This window comes from Oryzias latipes, chromosome 2 (assembly GCF_053564925.1).
Source record: "Oryzias latipes strain Hd-rR chromosome 2, Olatipes_Hd-rR_3.1".
In the NCBI taxonomy this organism is placed as follows: Eukaryota; Metazoa; Chordata; class Actinopteri; order Beloniformes; family Adrianichthyidae; genus Oryzias; species Oryzias latipes.
In genome coordinates, this window is record NC_136238.1 from 42,432,501 (window position 1) to 42,441,331 (window position 8,831).

General features: G+C 41.9%; 1 long non-coding RNA gene and 1 other non-coding gene across 2 annotated transcripts; both read right to left on the minus strand.

Moving 5' to 3' along the window:
* Positions 1 to 1,759: 1,759 nt before the first annotated feature.
* Positions 1,760 to 5,366, minus strand: LOC144990497 (uncharacterized). The gene is made up of 2 exons (XR_013654470.1): positions 4,629 to 5,366; positions 1,760 to 2,135 (listed from the first exon to the last, which is right to left on the minus strand). It is a non-coding gene; the product is annotated as an uncharacterized LOC144990497 (long non-coding RNA).
* On the minus strand, positions 1,900 to 2,004 carry mir459 (microRNA mir-459). The gene has a single exon (NR_107222.1). It is a non-coding gene; the product is annotated as a microRNA mir-459 (primary transcript).
* Positions 5,367 to 8,831: the final 3,465 nt, after the last annotated feature.

The following is an 8,831-nucleotide window of genomic DNA, read 5'->3' on the forward strand; positions in this document are numbered from 1 at the left end:
TGGGGTGGGCGTGCATGTGAGAGGACGTGGTGTGGTTTTGTGCGGTGTGGTATGGAGTAAAGCAGCCCCCCCCAAACACATGCACGCACCTCGCCCGCCCGAGTGAAGAGTTTACTGCGATGAAAACAGGGTGGCAGGTAAACACACACAACAGGCGCTGTCCGCGAGTCAGCGGCGTGAAACCAAACCATTGTGCTCCCACTGCAGAGTGTGTGCGCTCACATTACCCAACCACACACACACACACACACACACACACATGCACACTGCGGCTGTGTGGGAGCTGTTCAGAGCAGCTAGAGTAATTAAAAGCGGGCCCTCCCTGTCCGAACCAACACCATTCATTTTCAACAGAAGTTAACTGACCAACAAGCAGAAGACCCAAGGCAGTGAAATTTCAAAATAAAGTGCAATAAACTGTTTTTTTAAAGAAAATGTGTCCTGAAAATTATTTTGTTTTTTTGTTAAGAAGCAAAAATGTAATAATTTACATAGAGAAATTGCTGTCTTCTATTCTATTGAACCTGTTTGGTCATACTGCCATTTTTAGGAACTGTATTTGATCAGCACATTTTCAATATAAGAATTATTATCTTCGGAGTTAAAATATTAAATTAAAGACATGAGCGTTGTTGTATGACCTTCCGGCGCTACCCGCCGCTGCTGCTCCGACCCTCACGGGTGAAGCAGCGGCTACACGCCCCTCCCCCTCTACTTCTGCCACCCCAGTCCGTCAAAGCTGCACGCGAGAAATCCATGAAGAAAATGTTCAAAATGGCAGCTTTTCTGTTGGTTCATCTCCATAGCAACCATTTTAATTTTTGGTCGCCTGGGTGTTACAAACAGGTTGATATAATTTTTAAAACAATCGGCAAAAGTAAATATTTGGATTTCGTTGGCAACGAAGGTTTTTGGTTAACTACGCCCACATTCTTAATACGTTAGTATGATGTGTTATATGGTTTTGTTCAGCTTGAGCCAACAATGCATATGTTTATAATTTCTTTTTCAAAGTAGCTTCCCAATTATGTTAAAGAGTTAGGAGGTGATTGATCGAGATCCCTTGAAGGAGTTTAAATCTGTTGAAGGTTCTAAGGTTGAATCTTAAAAAATACATGATGGCAGCCTTTTCCAAAGGTCAAAGGTCAACAAAACTTTATCTATGGTTGTAGACTTAATCTGGCAGAGTGTGTGATTTTCTAAAGATCTTTTCATAAAAGTATTCTTTTCCTATATTGTGCAAAAATAAGAGAATCGCCAAATTTCTCAAGTTTTGGTCATGTGGGCATACCATAATAATAATTTCAAAACATCCTTTTGAATATCCCATCACACTTATTATTTTCATTAGGGCATTTTGACTTTTTTTTGTTGTTGAGCCCAATACGAGAATTTTTCCCCATTCATTTTTTTGGTAGTTTCTCCCGCTGTGATGTCATCATTTTTTGGGGTGTGGGGGAGGGGCATTAACGATACCTAAAATTTCTTTTCCCACCAGGTACTAGTTGAGTTTCTGTGTGTGTCGTGGGGTCAAATTTTGTCTAAGAGGCGCTGTGAACAGGTAGAAATGTGAAAGCCGTCCTTCAGTCCAGGACGGCTGCAGGACAAATTTAAACCTTGAGTTCAGGTGAGGACACACACCTGTCAAACATGACTTCCTGTCTTGTTGTCAAAGCTGTCACCTCATGGTTGAAGGACAGTTCAGATGAAATAAATTCAGGTAAGTCACAGGGATGGTTCTAAAAATAAAAGTCTTGAGTCTGTTTTATTGGGCTTTTATTTTCCTAAAAAGGAGAACACACACACTGACCCGAATCGCCTCATGCAGGACTAAAAAGACCGTCTTCAGAGGTCGACATATGACGTTGGCTTCTGGATTTCCTCCCAGGACCCTCATCGCACATCATGTGACAGACACTCCCAGTAACAATGACTTCCTGTCCGTCTGCAGCGTCACAACAGGATGAATCCTTGTTACTGACAGCAGCACGCCACGGGCAGGTGCAGCGCCCCTCCACCCGGGCGCTGAAGGGCTTGTGGTCCTGCTAAGGAGGAAAAGGAGGATGGAGAGTTCAGGTGAGCGTCTAGACAGGAAAATGATGGACAGAAGAAGAGGACATCCAGGTGTCCTCAACCTTAAAAAAAGGGAAAATTTCAAATTAAGACTTAAAAATGAAAAGGAGGAGTCTCAAACATTTATTCAAGAAATATGGAAATCTAACTTTTTGATAAAGTTTCTTTAAAAATAAAATGTGCAACCTGATTATGATCAATTGATGCCACTTATGAACAAATTATTCTCATTCTTCTCAACATATTATTTCATATTGTAGCTATTAAACTACTGTCAGTCGGGATCCAAAAATCAAATCCTTAAATCGAGGTTCAGAGTCTAAATCTGGTTTGAAATGAGTCCTTGGACTGGTGCTGCAGCCTGTAACTCGACCCCTCCCACACTCACTTCGCAGATGCAGATAGAAAAGAGGCAACTTTATTTATCCCCATAACTGATTTATTTGTCTGAAATAAAACCAATTCTGCAGTTTATCTTAGTCTAGACGTAGTAAAGAACATCGTTTATTGAAAGTCGTGCAGGTGGACATTTAACAACCTGCAGTTCCAGGTGGAGCCTCTAGGTGAACGTCAACACCGAGGGATTCTATTGACTCAAACATCTTAGTTGTTCACAGATAGGGGTTGTTTCTCAAAAACGAGGACATTTAAGGACTTTTGTCCTGACATGTTAACTTCCCCAAACCCAATCTTAGTGTGGAGCGAGGCTGTGGATCAACGACAAACAAAGCAGCGGCGCCCCTGACGCACAAACGGGACGTCCATGGAGCCCCCGAGCAGAGCGGCGGCGTCCGCCTCCACTGGAGATGCAGATGTAGTCGCTGTTGCACTCATTTCATTTACACTCAATCAACTGTATTGATCCGGGGGACTTCACCATCTACTAGAATCACATCCCGGGCATGTTCACGCACACACACAAAGACACACAAAAACGATGACACAAAAGCAAATTCAGGGATAAAAGAAGAGGGAGAAAAAAAAGACATCAGTAGAAATTTGATCCATATGTCACCTCTAAGAGCCAGTGACCTCTGTGTGTGTGTGTGTGTGTGTGTGTGTGTGTGTGTGTGTGTGTGTGTGTGTGTGTGTGTGTGTGGGTCCCTAGTGGCTCTTTGTGTGAGGGGCAGGGAAACTTAAATCAGCAATTAAGGTAAATAATTAACGAGCTGAACGATGGTTTATTAATGAACTTGAGGACCTAATTGCCAGCGGCTGGAGGCTGCATGCAGCGGGACAGATAACACCTGAAGACAAATCGAGGGAACAGAGTCGAAGGTGACGGCAGAGAGCGAGGAAATCAAAGAACCAAATGAAAGATCAATGGGGACAAGAAGGATGGGGAGGGACAGTAAAGACAGTAAAGAAATGGAAAATACCAACCATCATTTGGGGGGGGGGGGAATATATTTTTTTGTGTATAAAGTCCATTTTTAGGAATTCAGTTTCGTAGAAGAGTAAATTATTGAAGGTTAAACACCAGAACAAACAAAAAAGGCATTTTGCTGTATTTTACATTAATTTGGAAGATTTGTAGGATATTAAAATGTTTTCAATTTTTATTTAATTTTTAGAAAAAATAGTTAAAAAAAACACAAAAAGCCCTGAAAAAAAGAAAGAATTCTTTTGTTTTGACATTTGAAGTTTATAGTGAAGAATTCCACTTTGCAAACTTGACAAATAATAACATTATTTCCTTTTTGTTTTACTTTTCCAACAAAAAGTGGGGGAAAACATGGTAAAAACCAAAGCAGACTCCCCCCAAAACATTTTTTCTTTATTCAAAGTCAATATTTAAAGAATTCCAGTTAGAAGTACAGTAAAATATTTACCTTTTTCATTTAGAATTTTATTTTTAACAATAAATATTGAATAACAATATAAGAAGCACCTGTGCAACAAAAATTGGTTTTCTCTTCTTAAAGTCTTCCTTCTTCTCTTCTTCCAATTTAGGTTTATATTTTTCAATAAATTGTGACAAAAAAAACCTTAAAAAGACCTTGGTGAACAAACAATTGTTTTTAATTATTTTCATTTTACTTTGGAGGACAGTAAACTATCGACAGTTTTTCCATTTTGGTTTTCATGTTTCTAATAAATTGTGAAAAAACTCAAAAAAGAATTCTTAAATATTGAAGAATTACTTTTTGAGTTTGCATAACTAATCTTTGCGCACATTCTTTTTTTATTTTTTGATAAACTGAAGCCAAAAAAACAAATTCATGATGAAGGAATCATCTTTTGAAGGAAAAGAGGATTCAAAACTTTATTTGCTAAAAACTAAATGAGCATTAACTTCCTTCAGACAACCCATTTTAATTCAATTAGTTACATTTTAAGATTTATGGACCTTTATTTTGAAGTAGCAGCGCTGACTTTTGAAGCTTGGTGTTAAATTCTCAGATTTATGCTTTTGCTTATAACATAATAATTATTCTAACATGGAAAAAAGTTCAACTTCTTTTTGTTTTGTTTAGTTTTTCGAGTAAACAGGTATTTCTGTCTTTATTTTGGTCAATTGTAATCCAAATCCCTTCTGCTGGTGGACCACTCACCTGGAAACGCGGTTCTTCTGGATGCGTTGGGATCGGTGGCGGCGCCGGTGAATACCTGCTGTCGTGGGAGCGGGCTCTTGTTAAGCGCTCCCAGGTGACCTGTGGACTTCAGACAGCTATGTAGAGACACGTCTTTAATCTTTACTGCTGAGGGCCGCGCAGAACCAAGGGCGGAGACACGAGGGCGTGTTGTAAGAGCTGCCAGATTACGGAGCCCACATTTGTTTTTTGAGGCGCCCTCACAGCCAAGTGTCCTTCCTCATCTCTGTTCCTTCCCTTCTTTCCATCCGGACTTCCTGTCTCTCTTTGATCCATTCATTGTTGGTTTCAGTTGGAGTTTTGGGCTTGGATCCTTGACTGAAGCAGGCGTCATGAGGGGCTGCTGGTTCTTTATCAAATGTTAAATAAATCAAAAACACCCACAAATTCCCACGTACCCAGAGGGGTGGGGACCACCGGCATAAACGGTAAGAGTTACGGTAGTTAAAAGAGCGTCAACAAAGAGCTAACGCTCTGGTGTTAAAGGGATCAGTCTCTTTTGCAGAACACCAGCCCCTTACCAGGATGCTTCCACCTCCATGCTTCACAGTCAGTATGGTGTTCTTTCGCAGTTGTCCTCCCCCAAACACGGCAAGTGGCGTTTCAACCAGAGTTCCAATTTGGTCTCATTTGACGGCTTCTCCCAATCCTCCTCTGGATCTCCCAGAGGGTCTCTGGAGGACTTTGGACGGGTCTGGACATGTGTTGGCTCAAGCAGGAAGACCTCAGCAGGATTTGAATCCATTGTCTTGTGTTACTATGGCAACCTTTATTGCTGTGGTTCCAGCTCTGTTGGAGTCATTGGCCAGTTCCCCTGTGCTGTTTCCTGATCCTCTGGATCCGTTGCTCTCCACCAGGTGGGATCTTTCATGGAGGTTGCCAATGATCTTGTATTTTTTCCATTTTTGAGTGAAAAATAAATTAGAATTTGGATTAACCCTTTCATAATGCAGTGAAACCACCAAAGTTGTGCTTCACAACGGAACTAAAGGTTATTATTGGTATTTCAGTGTTTAATGTTGATCCTTCCAAAAGCGTGGCAGACTGCAGAGGTCAGAAGCTACCGACACACTGGACATGTGGCGCGCGTTTAATCATTGTTTTGCTGGTTAAAGCTTCAGGGTTGGTTGAAGTTGACCGCAGAAGAAGCCCACATCATCAACCCTCCACCACCGTGTTTTTCTAATGTGCACACACGTTCAGTGGCCGCGCATTTTGTACGTAGAGTTAAAAAATGATGGTAGAAACATGTGACGCGTGAATATAAGAGTTTTTACATGCAGAAGCCCGAAAAGCATATTTACACACGTTAATGTAGCCTTTTTCATTATAAGTAGCTGCTTTATAGTAAACGATTCTGCAGCATTAACCAACACAAAGCACAGAAAGGTCAGGAGGCCCCAAACGATGAAGTGTGTCCGTGAACTTATCGGTCTGCTCGTAAATATTTGACAGCAGCCTTCAGGTGCACGTGGCGTTCGTGGACGCCTGAACCGTAAACGGGTGTGAGTGTGCTGAGGTTTGAAAGAAGCCGTCAAAGGTCAAGGTGCTCGGCTCTTATCTCCCTGATAAAAACAGCATTTCTCTCCGGACTGCAAGCAATAAAACAACACAGCGGTGACAAGTCCATGAAAAAGTCCAGAGAAAGCTCCTTGTGATCAATGCCTGGGAGCCGATCCGAACTCTCATTTCCACGGCCTGAAGACGTACCATTTATATTTAAGGGGGGTCACGGATGCTGCCCAACGTTCCTGAAAGGTGCCGGGTTTTTGCTCATCAAAAACTCCCCATGAGTGGGATCAAAATCCTTCGTCCGTATCAGTCTATTTGGGAAAATTACACCATTGTAAAACCACACAGGCAAACACAGTCCGTCCCATCTCCTTCATCTTTTCATACTCTCTAACCCCCCCAAACACACACACATCATCACAGATGCCAATGCCTAATGGCTTTGAGCAAGGCAGCCTGCACCCCCACCCCCACCCCCCCACTTTGGGCAGAGATTCAATTGGACTGGAAGCTAATCAATCAAGGCAAGTATCGAGCTGTGATTGGATTTGGTGGTGGCTGATGGGGGGGGGCAGCCGGGTGAGAGGGGTATGCTTTGATTTTTAGCTCTCGTCCAATGAAGGTGGACCTGACGTGTTATTGGTGTGGACAGAGAGGACCATCAGAGTGTGTGTGTGTGTGTGTGTGTGCGACTGTGGCTGACACATGTCAGCGTCTGAGGCCGGGAAGCAGCTTTGACTGATGACCACCGAAGTTTGGACTGATGGGTACGAGGAACTCTCATCCGAGTCGGATCCGTTGTCTTTGACATTCAGAGCTTTGGGGATAATGTGGTTGGAATGTCGGATGACTTCAGGATATACTGGGGTAGTTTTTACGGTCTGCAGGAGATTGACATACAAACGTGAATGTTCTTCTGCCGTGGCGCTTCACAAGATTGTCTTCATTTACGTTGAACTTTGGAAAACTGCAGTAAAGGATCATTTCCATTCCAAAAACTAGGCAGAAATACTAAAAAACTGAGGTCAGAATGTGACGTCGCTGATTGGATGAAGATGTTTGTCCGTCATGTCTACCAAAGTGGAGTGAAGCGATGCTGGTACCAGTTATAAAACTTTTATGAGTATGTGGACATTGAGGACGCATTTAGAAAACATTCAAACATCATCATTTAACATTTCTTTTTGATGTCTGGATTTTCTTTCAGATGTTTGTTTGGAAAAACACCTTATTAGCATTTTCATCAATCTAAGAAAAGCATTTGACACGATAAACTACTCAATTCATATGACATTAGATGGAAAGCCCTTCATTGGCTAACAGGTTTTTGAAACAACAGTAAATTAAATCTCTGCAATATGACGTGTGGAGTTCCCCAAGGGTCTGTCCTAAGACCAAAGTTATTTCATCTTCATAAAAAATGACATTTTTAGTGCATCAAAAAGGTTAAAATGCATTTAATTTGCCGATGACACAACGCTCTTTAACCAAGGCAATAATTTAAAATATATGTACCCAAGATAAAAATGTTATATTCAACAACACCTGAATAGTTCACTTGGAATAGATGGTACTACAATTGACGGAGTGAAAGAAGTTATATTTTTGCATCTCATCATTGATGAAGGTGGCAATGAGGGCAAGACAGCATCCCCCGTATGACATAAATGCACTGTAAAACAAAAAATGTTATTTTTAAAGAAAAAAACTTTACAGGCACATTGTAAACCATTAAATAAAACACTCAATAAAAATAATTCACGAATGACAAATTACCTATCAACTAGCTCACGTGAGCTGAATCTGTGAGTCTGGATACCAAAAGAGGAGCACATGAAACGGCTTAAAGCTTTCTACGGAACCACATTGGTGTCAAAAACTGCTTGTTGCTGCTCCACTGAGAGTTATAGCCCAGCTCTTTGAGGATCCCAGCACAGCCTTTAGGCCTGTTAAAACCGGGACGAATTTCGCCGGCGATTTTCGCCGACGTTTAACGCTTCGTGACTAAACAAAGGGCACCAATGAGAGTGTGCACACCGACGCGAAAAAAACGCCACGCGTCAAAGCGTCAAAAAAAAAAACGCCTCGGGTTCGTTTTTTTTTTCTTTTTTTGACGCGCCGCGTCAAAAACTATACGACCAATGAGAATGGCGCTTTTGCACACGTGTCTGGAGCTTCTGAAGTTACAGTAAAACACAACTTGGGGGCGCTCAAACACAAAACTGCCTTGCTGAGCACACATACCAGCGAAGAAGATAGACGCCAAGTAGCGTCTACACTGCCGCGAAGCAATAATGACGGACATTCTAAAACATCCCCGAACCAAGCACCAGTTGGAGCTACTGGTGCTTGAAATATTCATGTTTTCTTTGTTTGATTCTGACAAGCGCGTAAATACTTGCTCTCTTCTTCTGAGTGAAAAGCGACTTTAAGAAGCGTAAAGTTGCGCAGCGCCACCTTGTGTACAGGAGTATTTCTGTTTACATTAAGCACCATCTAATGTCAGGGAATGAAATTGCATGTTCACTCCACTCATCGTCAGCGAAAATCGCCTGGGTGTGAACACAAAAAACGCTGGCGAATAACGCCTGGCGAATATTCGTCCCGGTGTGTACGGGCCTTTACATTTTCTCCACAATGGGGAAAAGTACT